This window comes from Bradysia coprophila (assembly GCF_014529535.1).
Source record: "Bradysia coprophila strain Holo2 chromosome X unlocalized genomic scaffold, BU_Bcop_v1 contig_12, whole genome shotgun sequence".
In the NCBI taxonomy this organism is placed as follows: domain Eukaryota; kingdom Metazoa; phylum Arthropoda; class Insecta; order Diptera; family Sciaridae; genus Bradysia; species Bradysia coprophila.
The window spans coordinates 7,715,379-7,736,581 of NW_023503293.1; the positions used below are offsets into that span (position 1 = coordinate 7,715,379).

Sequence of the window (21,203 nt, forward strand, 5' to 3'; positions counted from 1 at the left end):
TGTACGATATACATGTCAGCCGTTGGAATAAAAATATCCGAAGTAAGACAGAAATGTAGCCGTCTGCCACCCATTTCATACATACTGGATGTATGTTGACGAAATTTTTTTATCAGTGCATGTATGTAACAATGGATCCATAAGTGTCACTGTGAAGGCTTCATACTCTATTTATATGGGAAAGTCATTCATAAAGTATGTCACGTTCATGAGGGAAATAGGGTAAACCGGTCCGTTACGAGCGCCCTTTATTTTGGTGTGGCACATAACTAACCTGTTTACCCTACCTTTAATTTTGAATTTCTTAGACAGAGGGAAATTGAACAAATTTTCTGATGTCTTTACACATAAAATTTTCCAGCGTACCTTTACTTCAATTCATGCCAAGTTAATGAATTTTATTTTTCTTAGATGCTGTTGTTGAATGAAAGTTTTTCCAACGCAGCAAATCTTCTTAACGTACTGTCTTTTACCGTTGATATATTCTTTTGGCGTGTCACTGAATATGACACGAAAAGCAACCCAAAGCCAATATTTATTCAAACCAGATAAAAGCATCCAAAATCCCTTAACATGTAACCCATGTATCGCCAATCGTATGCAAAGATCAGTGACATATCAGAAGTAAAGACAAGACGGAGAAGATAAAAAAAAATACCAATTTTTCAGTTCAACGACTTAACTTATGATGAAATTGAGTGGAAACAAAGACGAAATACGGTTAAAGAATTTTTTTTAAAGTTTTCTTACATTTTTTGTTGGGTGTTGTTGTTGTTGTTGGTTCATTCGAAAAATATCTATAATATCTTGTCTATTTCGTCCAAATTGAATCAAGAAATAACAAATCCCAGTATAATCTATGCTTTTGAATATATATATACCCTTTATTGTTCGTTTACTACAATCCTCCCGTAAATATATTCTTTATCTGATTTGGATTATGGTTGTGTATGAAAGCAAAATTAAGAAACTTTCAATCCGCACAACATCTGTGGTTTATTTCTAAGAATTTTTTTTTGTATTGTTGTGAAAGCGATGAAAATCACTTTACTGACTAATATATAACATGACTAAGGTAACTTAAACTGAACATCTAATACTTCTCAAGCATACCCATCTATACACTTTATTATACGGATACATGGTTGGATGGCTGGGATATATGTGTATAGATTTGTATATGTCGATGAGTATACGTAACGTATAGATGTAGTACGGGTGGAAATGAAGAGTAAATTTTGTGAAATAATTCGATTACATGACGATGAAGGCATCAGAGGGATCAGAGCATAACGTTTATAACATTTTGTATATAGATGTGTGCCACTTTAAGTATTTAGTTCCCTATTTGATGCTCTAGCTTCCTCTTTTTTGTTTAATGATGGAAAGATAAAAGCTTTGTCAACAATCAACTTCTCTAATTATCATATATCTATAGATACACTCTTACTCGTACATATGGTTTGGTAGGTACGCGTCGTACGCGTGTATACATTATCCATATCCATATGCGTATTATATACCCTCATCATCTAAAAATAAGGAAAACACACAAAATGATGATGGTAGAGTGGAAAATCATTTATAATTCATTCGACATTTTTTTTTGTTCCATTCTTATTTACATTAAAATCTCATCTGATTCGTTAACCATATATGTCTCGATAAATATCAAAATAAAAATGAAAGTAAAAATTATTGCGTCGCACAGGGAAGGCGGGGAAAAAAATCATATGGCTACAATAGGAACCGCGCGCAAATTTACAGGAAGTTCGGATATCAAAGGTTAAAAACTGCTGAAGGCAGATTTTTGGCGTAAAATATAATATATTCTCAAAACGAGAAATTTGTAAGCAAGAACGTACTTTTAATTTTAATCGGAAAACGATGGATCCGAAACTTCAACTGTACAGAAGAACTTCACCTGCAACCTCACCTGTAATATTTAGAAATATATCTTGCTTGATTGCGGGTTGCTGCCAGAAAACGTTTAACTCGAAACTATTTTTTGCATTTTGTATACACAATGTACACACAAAACACAGTGCTGTCTTGCTGGGAAATTTTTTGTTTTGATGTGTAGGAATTATTCCTTGCCTTCGTCTCGAATCAAACTTCCCAGGCGCATAAAAAAATATTCAAACAAGACAGTGATGTACTATTTCTGACAGCTTCTATGTATTCCTTACATAACAGTAACTGTTTTTGGGAAAACATTTTCCTAAATTTTTCCGTATTTTCCTTCATTTTCACAAAAAAAAATGTTTTTAGTAAATTTTAAAGATTTGGGAAAATTTGAAAAACTTGGGAAAATTTCAGAAAGTTTAGGATAATGTGAGAAAATTTAGGAAGATGTAGGAAAATTTAGGAAAATGCGGGTAAACATTTTCCCACAAATAGTCCCTGCCTTATAAACAATAAACATCGATTCTATGCAGTCTCTCAAGTGTGAAGTCCAATTCTCCTTCAAAGCTATAAGACTTGCCTACTTCACACTGACAACTTTAAAATCAAAAATAGAAAGGAAAAACCATTCTGATACGAAAATAAATTGCTTCTCGTTTTCCATCTCACGGAGAAAAAAAAACGATAACAAAATGTACAAATGTACTTTATTCGCAACCAATAAATTTTTTTTTCGCAAACAATAGCAAAAAGCTAAACACAACGAGTGAAGGAACGCTTGAATGAAGTAAAAAAAATCACCCGAAAATAAATCTGTATAAATTGTCATAAAGGAAAAAAGCCCATCATTTTTATTCATTCGTTGCTGTTTGAGGGTTTATAAATATACGATGGCTATAAGCATACTATATAAATTTTGTACACGAAAAATGGTATACAGAGAAAACCGTGTGCAAAAATATTCATTTCTCCTGTATTAAGGTGAATTCGGAACATTATTTGTAATGATGCCGATGACTTTTCACGACTCCGGGAAAAGAAAAGTTTTTAAGCACACAAAGAACCGCACACCAGCCACCTCGCATACAACCATTATTATATAGCACTTATAGCATCTATTATACCGATGATGATGGGTAACAAAAGGAAATTTTCTTTGAAAAATTTCCAACCATAAATAACAACCAATCCATAATAGTAGGTTTGTTTTATTATATACTAGTGTTGTACCCGGCTTTGCTCGGAATTATTTTAATGACAAAATATTCACAAAATTTCACGCGCAACAAAAATGTTTCCACTATTGAGAAACGCATCAACGACATAGACCGGCGTAAAAACGTACGCGCTTCAAATAACGCATGAATATGAAAATTTTTCTCGCGTTCCTCCTAACTTTTCTCCATTAGTCGGTATGCCAAATTTCAAGTATCCAAAACTTTCCGTCTGGGCTCCTATAAATTTGTAGCCTTTATTATCCACTACTGGATGTCTGCCTCCCAATGAGGAGTATTCAGCCATGAAACAACACGCGGGCCAGTGCGGGTTGATGAGTGTAGACCACACGCTTTACGTGAGTTCCGAACCACGCCTGTAGGTTAGCAAGTCTTCAGGATTTTATCGTTTGGTGCTGATTATATATGCGCCTAAAGTTAGACTTCAGATATTTGTACCCAGAATTTATTGTCATTCTTCTGTGTACGTGTCGTTGAGTAAACACCTCAACTACCCAGATTATGAAGCTTTCATGCTACACATTGAGGAAAAACCCCATACAGAATGTGCCCTCACCGTGAATGAACCCGGATTTTCTTGGTGGAAGGACAGCACTTTACCAACCCGTTCTGAGCTCCTATAGATAAACAAACAAACAAACAGACAAACACTAAACTTTATGTTATAGTTGTTTACCGTATAACGGAAACTACGAAAATTACTGGACGAAAGTGAATTTACACTAAATCATGCTTAATATATAATTGGACGAGCCATTTTTCTTTCTTATTAATTTTATCTTTTCTTTCTACGGTTTTTTCCATCTACCTTCGGTGAAGGCCTGGAAAATTTTGTTAGTTTCGTTTCGGGATGAGAGATATCTCCTTTTTTTTGCTTCCATTTTTTGGTTTGAAATGATGAAGAACTGGGTCAAACCGAAACTGTTACTGTGATTCATTATACACACGACTTTAAATTTATACGAATTACAAAAGTTTTGTCTTGTTAGTGGGAAGTAGCTTTATTAATTTAGAGCTTTGTCGTCCGATTTATAAAATCATAAAGTTCAAAACTGCATATCCGATTGAATGAGAGAGAGAGAGAGAGATAGATAAGTTTCAACTAAAACGAAAATATTTTGCATAAATGAATTCGCATGGATTTATGCGCATAGTTACGGAATTGGTTAGTTATTGGACAGTTTTAATTGCTTGAATAAAGTTTTAATCCAGTGGATCGATCAAATTAAAAAGAAAATAGGGAGAGAGAGACGGTATGCGTGTTGTGTGTGAAGATCTCCACACATAACTGATAAAATACGATTCAATTGATATCTGTCTAAATTAAAATATTTTACAGCTCATGTCAACCAAATTTAGTTCTGTTTTACCAGAAAAATAATTCTCACAAACATTCTCCAAATAAAAATTAATTTATAACTACAATGTAATCAATGTAATGTTGTCACAAAACGGGTATATCCAACCAAATGAAAGCTTCACCATGGACCCATATAGTGTGGATTTCGAATGGATTTTTTTTCTTCTTGATATTAATCGGCGAATAATCCGCATAGTGTTCGGAATATATAACTTCTAACTTCATTAGGAACTTTAATTACTGTCTGAATCTTCGTATTGTCACCATTACTTTGAAATGTTCAATTGGGACTCGGTTAATGGTTATGAATGTTAGAATATAACGATAAGGCGAAGTGAAAAAAGAATCGAGTTAGATAAACCGAATGGGACCTAGATAGAAAAGGGTTTCGAAATTTTGTTGTTAGTCCCTTGGCTTTCATTTTTTTAACTTAAGACATTTAATTAATTGGAAGCAACAAGACATATTGTCATAAGACATATTAGAAACACTGCAAAAATGGTATCAACGTTGATTCGCCAAAACTTCTTGACCTGTTGCGATGTTCAAAGTTTTAGCCAAGAAATCATCATCGTCCGAAGACGAAAAAGTGGAACAAGCCGTTCCAATTCGCAAACAGATTCTTAGCGCATTGTGTGAGTGCTCCTTTTGTGAAAAGCAACGAAAGATAAAAGCGAAGCCACGTTCGACGCTGAATTTGTGATTTCAAGTACATAGTAAGGAGTAAATTTGGAGCTGCGTTAAATGTGTAATACACTCTTCAGTCTACGAGTGTGTAATCATTACACATTTTACTCTAAAAAATGAAAAAGTGTGTAATTGCAAAAAGGTATTATACACACTTTTTCGGAAAGTAAGAGTCTAGGAATTGATAGAAAAAAAGTGTGTAAAAACTCAAAAAGCTTAAAAACGCCCGTGGTGTGGGGTCTGTTTGTAACAAAAATCAACTACTCTTATATTTTGCCATTTCGATGCTGAGATTTTCGGACTGATTCCCTTATGCTTTGTTCTATAACTTAACTTAAATGGAAACCTCAATGGAAAAGGAGTCACCATTCTTAATTGAATAAAGTTTTCACTGAAATTTGGCTTTTTTCATGAATCGGGAGCGTAATCGCTCTTCTTCTCCTTTGACATCTTTATATACTTTTTAGAAAAGTTATGGAACAAAGTGTAAGTGAAAATCCCAAAAATCTCAGCATAGAATTGGAAACATAAATATATGGGACATTCTCAAGTTAGTTAGAAATATCGTATATTATGAAGCACTCAGCGGACTAGGCCCGTAGTCTACATCTTCAAATTCACGTTGGCATGAAAATATGAAGAAAAATAATAGACTGATTGTTACTGCAAAACATAGTCAACATAATTCACTGAATGCTTCAATATGTACGAAACTTGTAACTCAATTAACTTGACTATAACCCATATAAGTATACTACCTGCATATTCTAGGAGTTAAAATTGTTAAGATTGTGTCGACAAATTCTTGCCATTGCTTTCCACTTTCTACAGAAATTCTAATTGTAGTCTGTACTCTTGGTTTGATTTGTCGGTTTTGATAGAGTAGAAGAAGTCATTTCAAAGAAAAGACGAATAGCTCTGATAGTGAGAAATACATAGAATTGCCTAAGATATAACATTTTTTTTGAAATTATAATATCAGTTCTGGATAAAGTCTATCATTTCGTTGGGTGCTTCGGCACCCAACGCTACCTAGAAGTCGGCGCGCCTGACAAGATGATTATGATTAACGATTAGGGTAGCCAATCGAATACAGAATATAGTTTTGACTGAAAACCATTTTTTTATTTTGGCAAAATATTTTGTTTGTAAAATGTTCGACGACGGAAAATTCGACAGCCTAATTTTATCGCACTTCAGCCTTCAACTTCTAATTTGTAAAAGAAAATTCTGGCTACCCTAGACCCAATGACACATTCGTGATTTTTTTTTTTAATTTTTCGTCATTAATATTAGAAACAATTACACATTCGGCCATTCATTTTATCCTGGGAATATCCGGGATAAAATCAGCACGTCGTTCATTCATATATTTGAGATATATGCACACGTATAATATCCGTCGTATATTATGGCGTGGTGGCGCATTGTGGGGAAAGGTAAAAATGTATGCAAATGTTTGCGGTTGAAAGTTTCGTTGTTCTGTTTTTTTATTATCGTTAAATATGATGGAAATATCAAATCAAGTAAAAAATATAATCATCAATCAAAACAGCTTGATACCCAGGTGACTGAGAAAAGAGAGCTGTATTTCCGCATATTAAAACTTTCAATCAACGGGTAAAGCCATATGATTTATGTACATATTACATTGGTAAACACATACAATACTCTTTCTCTGGTGTGTGTGTGTGTGTATACACATGGCTCAAACTTGTCAGTGTTGCATACTTTGTGTAATATATGTGATGTTATACACTTTCCCATCTATACATTAAATAAACATAAAAAGGAAGTACTATTGTAATACTTACTTGTATACTAATATCCTGTTTGTGACAATTTCACCGCATAGACTTGATAAATTGTATAAGGAAAATTTAGATAACGCAACTTATACACAATACACAAAAATATATATATATATACAGACGACGTACAGATGTGGATACGGACGATCCTTATTTAACTATAGATGTAGAGTCTACACGTAATACCATACCATTACCAATGCTATCATGGGTATGCCACGGTTATTTCCTGATAAGTTCATTTCAAGATTTTCCATTAAGTGAATAATTATTAACGTTATGTTCAAACATTAAATTGAATCAATGGACTGGCGGTCGTTTTTCTATTTTATGCTTCATATTTGAAGAGGTTTCCACTTAAACTATATATATATATATATATATATATATATATATATTATGGTAGCGTCGATGATGTCAAAAGCCCGAAATGTTTTTCCAGTTACGAATTTATTGTGACATAAATTTTAACGTAGATCCAGCAAATATTATGCCACACTTTCATATACAACGGTAAAAAATCTTATAGGCTGTGGAAGAGTGCAACATTTTGCCTTTGATTTATTTTATGCGAACAATAAAATCATTTCAAGGTTTTTATGTGTATATCCAGATTGACGTTCTGAGAGAATATATTGTAAGGTCACGTGTTATTACCGTATTGTATATTAGGTAGATAGATAGACTATTAATGTTACAGTGTCACTGTGCTGTCTGATGATCCGATCATATATATATAACCAACTTATAGAGAAGACAGCAAAGCCCTTCGAAGCATTTACCCGGTTTTTTCTTTCCCTTCTTCGAAATGTGATTCACGTCATATTGTTTCCTTGGCTCTTGTCGGTCACGCTGGTTTTATTCGATAAAGATAGACAGGAAAAGTCAATACAACTAAAGCTTACCGTTGCCTTTCCAGTTGTATATAATATCGACATACATAAATACATTTATCTGGCATGGTAATGAAATCAGACCTCATTTACTAAACAAGTCTCCAAAATGGAACAGAGGAAAATGGAAGCAAAATTTAATGAACCAGATGTTGTATGTTGGATGTTGCAATTTTGGTTATTTGTACATAAATTGATAAAGTTTAAAAAGAAAACAAAATGTCACAGATAAGATTGTGGTTTCCCAATCACCACTCGTCGAAAATCACTGTAAAGATTTTCTTTGCGTCTACAAGGCAGATTTTCAAAAAAAAATTGTTCGAGAATTTTCAAGAATTTTTATGAATTTCGTTCATTTTCAATAGTTAATTGATATTCAGAGCCTATTTTTGGGAAATTGATTTGCTAAGTTTTTCCACAATTAGCTAAAATTAGTCAAATATTTTTAACAACAACCACAGTTCCTCTGTGTGGTTGAAAAACCATTAAAAGTATCACACACACTCCAAAAAAACAAACAAATTATTTAGGGCGGATCGGCCTCTTTTTATAGATTGTTGTTTGGACCAATATCGAAACCAATTTTTCGTCTGGTTGGAAATCTCGAGAACAAGAAGGCAATACGAAATCGTTGGGAAATTTTTATGGAGTCACAGTCTCCACATGTGTCTTTGAAAGCTCTGTTGCATTATGGGTATGATTAATTCGACGCTTGTATGGAGTGTTTTACTTCGGACATTTAGGACAATTCTAGCCGTGGTACGATATTTTTTTAGTGTCAAGTTAGTACAGTTAATCGGAATAGATTTTCAACACACTTGTGTCAGTGTTATAACGAAGTAAAACACTCTATGGAACAACTCGAAAATAATAGGCAGACTAACGGAAACCCTTATTTTATCGTAAAGTACGACAATTCTAAAGCTGAAATCTTGTAAAAGAAAGCTGTGCCATGCTGGCAAAGTATCAAATGCTCGTCGAGTGGCGACAGTGCAAAATCTCTTGACGAAATCTTTGTGCTGCTAAGCAGCACCGAACGAACAAATCTCTGCCGAATGTCGTTAAAATTCGACAGTGAGGTAATAGTGGCTAGCAGTGGTGGGAATTCGACAGCCTCGAAGACTATGCTTCTGTTGACACACTCGATGGATGACTATGTGAAGATATTGATATTCACCTTCATTGCCATTTTACTGACGATAACGGTTAGTCTGTTGATTTTCGCTTTTCGTCAACAGCTTCGTGTCTGGTTCCATTCCAAATTCGGTATTCGCCTGTTTTACCACAATAACGATATCGACAAAAACGAACGGGAGAAACTGTTCGATGCTTTCATCTCGTATTCATCGAAAGATGAGGCTTTTGTCGCCGAAGAGCTCGCGCCCATATTAGAAAACGGAGACACTCGTTATAATCTCTGTCTTCACTATCGCCATTTTCCCGTCGGCGCATACATAGCCGATACGATTTTACAGGCCATCGAATCGTCCCGCCGCACGATAATGGTTCTATCCGAAAATTACATCAAATCGGAATGGTGTCGGTTCGAATTCAAATCTGCACATCATCAAGTCTTACGCGATCGTCGACGTCGTTTGATTGTGATCATATTGGGCGAGATACCGCACAAGGATCTCGATCCCGACATTCGTCTGTACCTGAAAACCAACACCTACTTGCAGTGGGGTGACAAATTCTTTTGGGATAAGCTTCGATTCGCACTGCCAGACGTGCCTAATAATCGGCGCAATCAATTGAATCAATTGAATCAAACGGCGTCAACGTCTCGACCAAATCTTTGCCATCATAACATTAACATACACAATAACCAGCGTAATCTCATACAAATGACCAATTTACAGCCCCCAAATAATGCTATGCCGTCGGCGGCAGCGTCGAGAGCTTTGCCTGTACAAAATTTGTTATGAAGTTGTGGTGAATGATTTCCTATTAGATTGTAGTCCTATAGTCGAAACTTGATTCGTTAAATAGACGAAACGAAGGAGAAAGCTCACAAAAGTGCAAGGCCTGACTTATCAATGTGATTAAATGTAATATTAGGATCACCTATTGATGCTCACGAATTGTTCAAATTAGAATCGATTTGAATTCCAACTGATTACAATACGAACAAACAATCATATCGAAAGTAGGGATTTAATAGAAGGTTTTCCATTTCCATAGGTATAATAACCGGTCAGAACATTAGTCATTTAACGAGGGATAAAGAGTTCAAAAGTCGAGTTTTCGTGTGAATTTTGTTGGTCCAAGGCGAGGCCGAGGTCAATAAAAACATGAAAACAAAACTAGTTATGTAATGGATTTAACATGCTGAGGGCTGGCTTTGAACATGAAAAGTACGGTTTCGACGCATGTAGCAAACAACCTCAAACTTAAAGAATCTCGAAATATTCAGAGGTGATTAAAATGGGATGATCTACCACAACTGACGGTCTAATCTTATTCTTTTACACGAAAGCCTATTTGACTGATTGGTGTCTAAAAACATGCTCTCAGCATATGCCTAAACCCATGGATTAACACTGTAATTACCTCTTCAAAACTACAATCTTAGCAATTAAAAAAATCATAAATTTTCTGTAAAAATCAACATAATATTTCCAGACCCATTACAATCGTATTGATGACTGTAGGTATCGATAGAATGTATTTAAGTAGTTTTAAGACGATGATAAAACAAGACAAATAAATGTGATATTTATGTAAATACATTGAAGAGAGTTGTTTGTTTGTTTTAATTAATAAAGACATAATCATATGGATTGACTGTTATGTGCGTGCAGCCAGTATTTACTATCGAGTAATCAGACCCCGAGTAGAAAAAAAGCCTGACTCACTCATTATGTGCAAGATAATTATTAGCAGATTGTTTATTTTATTGTTTCCGCTTCAACACTACAACGACTTTCGATTGCTAGAAATCGTACACGCATTCGAACGTCAATTTTTCGTTAGACTATCCTGACTGATTCATTAGCAACTTTTACGTCATGCTCTCTGCTGTTAAGCATGTTATAATTTATAGAAGAAGACCTGAACCAACGATTGACGACTGATTTTAAATTTATTAAAAATTATTTATTTTATCTCGCTTGTAAATTGATGATGTTAAATAGACGGACATTATTGATCGGAAATCTCGGATTAAAAAAGTTCTTACCTTTTACTACCTTTCAGACCCTACCGCATAGATAGAAGTGTTGACCTAGATCTTAAGAATGAATTTGCGAATTTAGAGTAATTTACGATTTTAGATTGATATTTATCACGTTCAATGCGAAAAAATAGGATTGATGCTGCCGGAGTGAATTTTTTGGCTTTTTGTCCCTCCACAATTATTCTTCATGTAGACGTATTTGTGTGTCACATTGACTAATAAAAAATGCATTTGTCGGGTCTCTACCCCCGCGTTTTTAGTATCATTGGAAAGTACCCGTAGTAAGGAGATCTGGTAGGTTTATCATTTTTTAGTGGCTTTTTAGTTGCGGCAGAGGAGCCCTTGGAAGTTCTCCGACGTAGTCAAATTTTCTCAATTTCTTGTCACAACCTTGGATAGCAACAACCAACGGCTTCCGTAGTATAGTCGGACTAATGGTAGACTACTCTTCAAACATTTTTGTAGTTGCTGTTCAAGAGTTTCCGAAGCCGAAAAGAACATGCTGATTTTCGGTATCTAGCGCTTCCATACAAGGACCTTTCAACCTTTTTTAGGTATGTATCGCAGCATCTTTCTAAGCACTACAAACCTGCACACTTCCAAAAAATCGTCTGTATATTGGCAAAATTATTCAACTTTGAGTTCACAAACAAATATTTTTCAACATATGACATTCACTTTTACAACTTTACTGCCAGAAACAAAAAGACAACTAGGAAAAAGTTGTTTCACAAAATTGTCAGGAGAAAATCGGTCGGATCTGATGTGGCTTGAATCTCGGTTATTCTCAATCTTTTAGGGATTAACATTACTCGATCGAATCGTTTTTAGAATTAAAACTTAATGCTCGTGGAAATCACTTTCATTATACCCAAAGCGTTACGTCGCAGAAGGATTACATAATAACCTCTAGAGACCTTAGTTCCTCGGTCAATATTCTCCTTAAAACTAAACGGATAAATGTAAAATTATGGTCAAATACTACACTCACGTCACGGATTTTCGAAAAGCGACACATTTTCTGTTTTGTGGTTCTGGGGTCTGTGAATTTTGCATGTATGGAGAAATCGAAAACTCAAGTAAAACACAGAAATAGAAAATATGTCTGTTTTCGAAATTCTGTAAGTGTAGCTGCAACACGCACGTAATAAAACCAGATAAACAGTTTTAATTGTTTGTGAGGATCAGCTGAAAAACAGCTGAAGCAAATTCATGCTGAAATTTCACTGCCTCTAACTGTAGTAGGTATGTAAACGGAACTCATCATAAGTTTTAATTTGGATAGCATTCTAAAGCCTTACTAGTTCCACATTGAACCACACGTTGTCAACAAAAGAAGAGTGAAGAGAGTCGTTTCACTCACACGTACGTGTGGAATTGAAGAAACGTAAAGACAAGCGCTTTTTCTGTGTGGTGGAATACGTTTGGAACAAATAAAACGAAATAAACAAACGAAACCCACCAAAAATTAATTCTTATGATGAGGCCCGTTTAAGTAAGTACCTGTAGGTATGTGGATATATTAGCTGACCGGTAATTAGGGTAATGATTGTTTAGTAATCGCATTTATAATCGCCAAAGGAATTCCATCTAGTCAATTCCTAGAAGAATTCCAAAGAATTACTATTCGGAAAACCCTAAAATTTTAATCTATATTTTTATGTGTGCTGTACTATATAAAGAAAGACCTCAATAGATTAATATAATCAAAAGATGGAACTGGGGCAGTTGATGCGCGGGGTTCCACTGAGTACACTGATCAGACTTGGTTTCATTTACAAAAAGAAAATATTTTTTTTTCTCGAATCTTCTTTTAAACAATAATTTGTTTTACAATATAATTATAATTAGTTTTTTTATGACAAAAAATGGAGCATTTATGGTGATAGTATTTTGTTTTAAATTGTGTCAAGTTTAATTGGTGTACTGAAGTGGGGGGGGGCAATTATAGGAATTGTACACTCAGTAAAATTAATAATAATAATTTTCAAGTCACATCATCGAAAAGTGTTTCATTTGTATGAAACTATCACACTTTCGATGATTCTAAGTTTTGGAAAATGTGTAAAAAATATGGAAACAAATTGGAAAATGTATTTGTGTTGTGTTTTTGGAAAGCCGTAGCTGTCGGTTCACTCGAAATAATTTCATTCTTCATCTTTTTCTTTGATCAAAGTACAATTTACTGTGAGAAAACCGAACCGATGATAGCAAGGAGAAATTTTTGTTTGCTCTTCCTAGGTTTAATAAGTTATTTAGCAACCGATTTTACTTTCAGGTATTTTCTTTTCTGTTCGTTGATTACAAATATTATTTTGTTTTAAAACCATGCGATGTACATTTTGAAAGATGACATACACTAACTTTACGGACGGCTATCTCATATGCTACCGACAACGGTGACCTAATAATTATCTGTTGTAAATAATTACCTTTCAAATCATAAGTACAGGCCCGTAACAGATTCGATTCGATAAGCATCCTAATGATATGCTTGCCGGAAGAGGCCAATGCAACCATTTTTATGAATTCTATTCGTCCGTATAAAGGAATAATCTGTAAAGAGATTATAGGAAGGACTCTAGAAAACAAACTGCCCAGTGCATTCATTCAATCAAAAATACAATTTTAGCGCGTGAGGATCATAATTCGATGTTTTTTGCCACTAAGTTGACTGACAAAAAGAGCGATTCTCGTACTACTGACTTGTCCATGATGTTTTACGAATACGATACGTTTTTCACCTCGATTGGTAAAAAACGTTCGCGCTCGACGTTTTGCTTAGCCCGGTCCGATCAAACACCGCCTTTGGTACTTTTTATACGCGTGATTGTATAAATGATTGTGTTCCACACTTAGAAAAAGGGACGATAATAAAGTGAAATAAAAAAAAAACGTAAAAAGTATGGTGTAGGTGGTGGAACTCGCGTCAACTTTATCGTCAACCAACATCCAGCTGGAAGAGGTGGCAGCAACATGTACCACATTTCTATCGGTATTTTATTATTTTTTAACGGTAAAATTGAATTTTTCTATTAGTCGATTATAATTTCCCGTATCAACCCGTATGTAAACAATTACATTTCGAATAAAAAAGCTATTTCCCTCTTGTTTTCATTGTTTTGTGGTTTCGTCTCGCCGTTGGAAAAATGAAAGGGTTTTTCTTGCAACATTACTTATATCGTGAGAGTGGACTTAGGCGAAAAAATCGTTTCTACATTTTTTTCTTTCTCGACGATGGCTTCTATAATGCGCAACGTGCCTCGAATCTGCATGTACAGAGAAATGCGGCAACTTTTCATCTCTGCTGTTATTAGATCTCTTCCAAACTTTTCATATATAGTCCAGCTCCAGCATTTTGAACCATAAATGAGGACTGGGTTTTGGAAGCATACGCTTGTCGCTCAATACTCCTGCATTTTCTCGCCATTTAAGCCAGGCCACGCTGATTCTTAGTTATAGCATAAAACCTCGAACATCTTGAAAGGAACCCCTAAATTAGAAAACCTTTTCCAACTAGAGTGTACGCTAAGGCACAATCGCACAAATTACTTATTACGGGCTAATGGCCTAAAACCAATTTGTTCACAATACTATACAATTCCTGATTTACTTGTAAGTATGGTCCTAAATAGTGAAAAAAGTAATTTGGACGATAGTGTGCGTACTGCGTACACACTAGACACTTTTCAATATTGCCAGTCATTTTTACTCACAAAACTCTGAGACTTTGCCGAAGAAACCAACTTTGAAGTCTTTTTTTTCTCATTTCAACTAAACTGAAAATTTTGAAAATCGGTTAAAATTTGCTCATTGTTAACGGACAGGAGAAAGGCCAAAGAAATTGTAGAGAAGTTTACAAGTGAATTCAGTTTTATTGTGAGATTGACTTTTTTTTATAAAAACCAAGAGGCTTACAATGCACAGATTGCAAAAATTTTAAATTTTTAATTGCAAATAAAAATTGAAAACAGAATCCGCTGCGGCCAAATATCTTCATGGCGGCAGAGCGTACGTGCGAATAGCATTCATATAATACTGCGGCTATTCGTCCGTACGTGCGGATAGCAGTCCTATAATACTGAAACTATTCGCACGTACGGGCGAATAGCCGCAGTATAACAAGAATGCTATTCGCCCATACGGGCGTTTAGCATCTACCAAAGTATTTACCTCATTGACCTTCATAAATGTAAAAAATTTGAGTCTGTTGGAGCTGTTGATAAAAACAGATTTTCGCGACCACTTTGGACACCATTTTGATAAAAGCCACCACAGCCCAACAAAAATGTTTAGCGAAAAAGTTGTTCGACGAAATTCTCATAATGGAACTAAAAGAGCTAACGTTTAATGCTCGGAACGGCTCGAGGTTCTAAGATTTTAGGTTCGACCCGAACTTCACCTGAACCTGAAATTTTCGAGTTCAGGTTCAACCCGAACCGAGCCCGAACCTGACTTGTTTACCCTACACCAAATATGCAATTAATTTAAAATTTAAATCCTATGGCTGACACCGATCCGGGAAATGTTGGAGGCGCTGGAATTGATGAGTGTAAAACAGAGGGTGATCGAAACGACGATGAAGTTCATCTACAAACTGAAAACCGAACAACTACCCAGATACCTGGGCGAAATGGTGACGTACAACTATGACATACACACATATCCGACGAGATCGAAGGATGACTTCAGGGTGGCACGCATGACAAGTGGAAGAGTGTGGAATTCTGTTTTCTATAAGGGGTTGACGCAATTTAATTCATTACCGGGACGCATAAAGATGGAAAGGAGTGAAAATAAGTTTAAGGAGGAATTGAGGCAATTTATAAGAGAGAATTTGTGAGTTTTGTATGTAGAGTCTCAATGTGTATTATATGTAAATATGTGATTTTAATAGCTTTTGCTAAATAAACGTATAATCTAATCTAAAAAAAACTTGAATGAAAGCTATTACGGGTTATTTAAGGCAGCTTTGCTGCCGTCTTGCGTCGGTCTCACTGTATGCTTCAGTGAAGCATTGCTTCACTCATATGTGGATTTTCTTCTATTACCATATTGTTGAATAGATTCCAATACATAATTTTTTGTGGTATCAGTACCATTGACGCATCTCTAATAAAGTGGCTAGTCAAGTATTACTTTGTTCGTTACATTTTTAAAAGAATCAGCTCACACCATAGAGATACCTAGAGTATTTATGAGCCGAAATTCATGAAAAACCATATCACACACACAACTGTAAAAAAAACGTCAACTTTGTTCCGTTTTTTGAAAGAATCGTAGAGTGCGTTCAATTTCATGCGATTTCAGATATCAAAATCAAATAAAGAAATATCATTTCATTCGTATGTATCCTCCTTCCGTAATCTTTCTTTTCAATGCAAAAAATTATTTTGACAATGAAAATGGTTTTCTGTAGTTTTCCAAAGGATGAAAATGTATGTTTGGATTGGTTTCATTCTATTAAAATAATAATTGGTCAAACATTAACCGATGGACGAAGAACAATTATACGCAGTTCTCATTTCATTGAATCTGATCTTGTTAAAAAGAGTCAAAAATTTCTGCTGAACAAATTAGCGGTGCCGTGCATCTTCTCACATTTACAGTAATAGCTAAATTAGTGTCTGGCGTAATTGCAGAACTTTTAATTTCTACTTTGTCTGCAGACACTCAAATTATGATGTTCTTCGATTGTCATTAGATCTAGAACCAAAACCAGCAGACCAAATTAGAAATTCATACCAAAAGTGAATCTTTGCAATCCATTCCCGATCTAACTTACTCATACAATCTAAATAATCTAGAAAAATGCAACAGCTTCCATAATATGACCTACTTTTACATCCATCACCAAAATATGAATGATAACTTTTGCTTTTTTACTCTTCATTCGAATGTAACATTTTTTTTAGAAATAATAATTTTAAAAATTTCGCGCATAAATAATGTAACTTGAATTATGTCAAATTCAAGTTACAATGCTATCTGTACACGAAAACGACACACACCAACGCACTGCTACTAGCACGAACACTACTTTGACAAATGTCCAATTTGGAGGCTTTTGTGATGAGAGCTACCGCTTAATATTGTTTGTATTGTGTGTTTTAACTCACACAACGAAAGAAGTCACCTATCTCTACAAAAGAAAAGCTGTGCCTACTGTGACTACATCAGCCTCCGAATATTTCTTATGTTCGTGCTAGGAACAGTGCGTTGCACACACACATTTAAAAGGTGATTTTTCATTTTAATTTGACATTTTGTTCTATTGAGAGGGGCCTTGGCTCACACTTATGAAGTTAAACGGTAACTTTTTTCTAATAATTTACATTAAAAAAACATGATTTCCGTAGATTTTGGTGGAGTTGGGTGCAAATAGCATCTACCTATTTTAACTTGCCTTGGGCCAACAATTTATATAAAAATGTTCAAGGTCAAGAATACCAAGGAGGGCTGGTCTACGGTACTCTAGCTCTCACGCAGTAGTTTTCGGCAATGAATGTCAAAACCAGGTATGGTCTATCCATACAAGCCGGAGGAAATAGCGATTTCATATAAAAAAACTCACCTCTCAATGAAAATCATTGAGAGGTGAGTTTGTTTATATGAAATCGCTATTTCCTCCGCTCCATACAAATTTTGACATTAGACCATACCTGGTTTTGACATTCATTGGTTTTCGGTTCTCGTTGACACATTTCGATATAAAGTTGGTATGACTGAAAAGTCTCGTTGAGTTTCGTTTGTTTGTACTATCCAACGAACACTTGTCAGTCAGATACAATCGTACAATTAAGTTGATGGAAATAAAATACCAGTTACGTGATGGATTATATGAAGTTGATCACGACCGGAGTAGTGGTGTTGTGGACATCCATTGGACTGTGGATTGCGGTCAGTACGACCAAAGCAAACAACAGACGGCGACCAGATGAGGTCTTTCTTTTCGGGAATGGTGGTGGGTCAATGAAAGTCGAACAATGCCAAACAGTAATTTGCAACACATCAGTGTCTACTAACATGCAGAGAAAGGTTGTGGTGTTCGAAGACATTGGTCCAGGGCTTCGCGGTAGCCGGGTTTTTTATTTTATGCAAGAAGGAGGATCAACTATAGTCGACGTATGCCACGGCAGTGTTCACAACAATACAATTGTCAATTGAATGAGATATGATCAATTCGGTGTAGTTTTCAAAAAATTTGAACTGTACAGTTGAATCGAATTGTTGTTTATTGTGCAGCATTATCACGCAGAGTTATTAACATTCTAATTTGTGAAATTAGCAATTGACAACTCAACCTATTTTTTTTATTCGATGAATTATCATTTTTAATCGATAGACATGTTTATCCTGAGTAAAAAATTGTTCTACAGCACACCGAAAATATGCACTCCTGGTTTTACACGACTCCTTGAAAATCGTAAACCTGACCAGTCCATGGCCCTTATAAAAAAAACGAATCACTTTCGATGCATGTCGTAGAACAATTTTTTACTCAGAATTACATTCTGCACCGATAAAAAATATAAAAAATACAAAAAAAAATTATGAGACTTGTCAATTGGGGGACTGAGTGAATAAATATTCGAAGCAATCCATGACCTGACCATAGATATAAGAAAGCCCGTGACTAACAAACTTTAAACTAACTAAAAATCTGTTCAACTTACTTCATTTCATTGGAAAGGGGGCCAAGTAGATGAGATAACGTTCCATAAAGGTTGATTTAAGAAAAGTTTCACCGATTTCGAGCTATTTCAAGACCCAGCTTGTTCGTAGGTTGGGTTATAAATAATAGTGGAGATGTTAAGGACCAAAACGTTTGCATTTCAGGTAGAGACGATGAAATAAAAAATTCCTGGGGAGGGAGCCGAAAATTTTCACACTTTTCACCCCTTCGAAGTTGATTTGCAGAGGTACTTTCTGTGATTTTTAGAGACGTGACCACTAGCCGTACAACATCGGATGGGGCTCAAACAAAAGGTGAAAGATCCAAGTTTTTTTTAGCGAGAAAAAAATTTGGGTAAATTCCGTTTTCCCAGTAGTTTTTCCGGGTTTACCGGAATTTCCTCGGAAATTAGTATGAAAATTAAAGTTTAATAATAAATAACTTTTAAAATATAATTTTTTCGAACTTTTTTATGTTCAGGCCAAATGTTCTCCATTTATCTCCGAACAACTTTGCTGACAAATCATAATTTTTTTTCATAAGTTTAGGTTTTTCAGTAGCTTTTCCAGGTTTTCCGGAATTTTCTTCAAAGATTTGAACGAAAATTAACAGTTTATGTCAATTAACCTTCAAAATATTTTCGATACGACTGTCGTCTGTTGAGCCGAGTGTTTCTCATTCATTTCTGTACTACTCTTTTAAACCAATATTAATTTTTCGCCAAAAAAACTTGGATCTTTTACCTTTCGTTTGAGCCCCATGCCGATGTTGTACGGCTAGTGGTAGCGTCTCTAAAAATCACAGAAAGTACCTCTGCAAATCAACTCAAAGTTTAGGAATTTTCCGGGTAATTTTTTGGGAAGATGCCTATATCGACGCCATTTTGTTTCATATGACAAAAAGTTGTTCCACGAAATGTTGGTATTGAATCGGGCTTTCAAGGAAAAAAAGAATTTTTGAATAAAGTTGTCACGTTGGGTAGATGTTTGACTTTCAATTTTTTCATATAAACCGCTTTTCCGGCCGGAAAAGCGATTTTCCATTTTCCAAAAAAAAAAATTAGTTCCACAATTTTTCATGCTCAATAACATGAGATAAAGAAAAAATTCGAAAAACTTAAAGCGAGCGGATTGACACAAGGGCCTGGACTAGTTACACATTTGTTACAATTCGATATTATTTTTACTGAGCCTGTATCGGAAAACTTTTTTTCCCTTGAAAGCTATTAGTAAGACGCCCTGTTTTCTTGTGATGGAATTAGAACTTATGTAAAGAAAGTTTTACGAAAAATAATTCCGAAATTCACGCCGTAAGTGCGGTCGATATTCAAAATTCTTTTTAACGTAGCGTCATTTTCAAACAAGTGAGCCCTGAAATGTACTTTTCAGTTCACTTTTTCATTGAATCGTTCACTTGAAATTTGAATTTTAGGTATACTTACGGCGTGAATAGAGCAAAGCATTAAATTCTTTAGGACTTGTCTTCTTTTAAAATGCAGACTTAATACGTTCACACTATTTAGTTTATTGTTCATCAACTTGATAGACCAATCGTCGCTTTAGTGAAAAGTTTGATTCAGACATGCTAAAAAGCGGTAATTTAATCATGGCTTTCGATCTCTTCGAAGCATAGTGCAGGTAAGTACTTTTGTCATTCCATCGGCCTTAAATTCTTTGATTTTTTTTATCCATGTTGCTTGACAAGAATAGTATGTTACATACCTAGGATCAAAAACAACACCAGTATGTATACTATTTTTCATCCTGGAGACCCAAAGTCACATTCCGAACGAAACATAACAAACTTGAACTGACACATTTGGGAAATAACGAAAATAACATAAACAGATCGAAAATGACATAAGCGGGAAAAAAAGTGAGAAATAAAATAGAAAAGAATGTTGCTCTTCTGGTACTAAATTCGGTGAGAGAATGAGACGTTTTGGGTTCTCTATAGGATGAAAATATTCATTACGAAAGGCGGAAACGCCACTTATCCCAAACAACAATTTTTTTTAAATTTCTTTTGTTGGTGCAGTCGGGATGAAGTTCTTATCCAGGTTTAATGACTTATCTCTTTTGTATTTTCAGTTCATTAGAAAAAACCAGGAGAAATGCAGAAAAACCGTCTGAATCTCCTGCAGTTCTATAGTTCTAGAATAGGGAAGTCATTGAACCACGAAGATATCACTTATTTTTAGGAACTGACCTCTGGTGACTTCAAACTTGTCAAAACACCAAATGTATGACGAAAAAATGGCCAAAAACCTCAAAAATGTGTAGCGTCTGGATAATTTCATCGAGGAACGGGACGAATAAAAGAAATTGCAAATTTCATAGGGAAATCCTTGAATAGAAATGAAGGAGAGGGGAAGGAAGTAGTTTCTTGGTCGAAAGTATTTACCTCATTGACCTTCATAAATGTAAAAAATTTGAGTCTGTTAAAAAACAGATTTTCGT

At 35.0% G+C, this 21,203-nt stretch overlaps 1 protein-coding gene across 1 annotated transcript in view; it reads left to right on the plus strand.

Annotated features, from left to right (window-relative positions):
• LOC119067430 (calexcitin-1) overlaps positions 1–21,203 on the plus strand; it is an 88,458-nt gene that overhangs the window by 27,317 nt on the left and 39,938 nt on the right. The gene's annotated exons all lie outside the window — the stretch shown is intronic.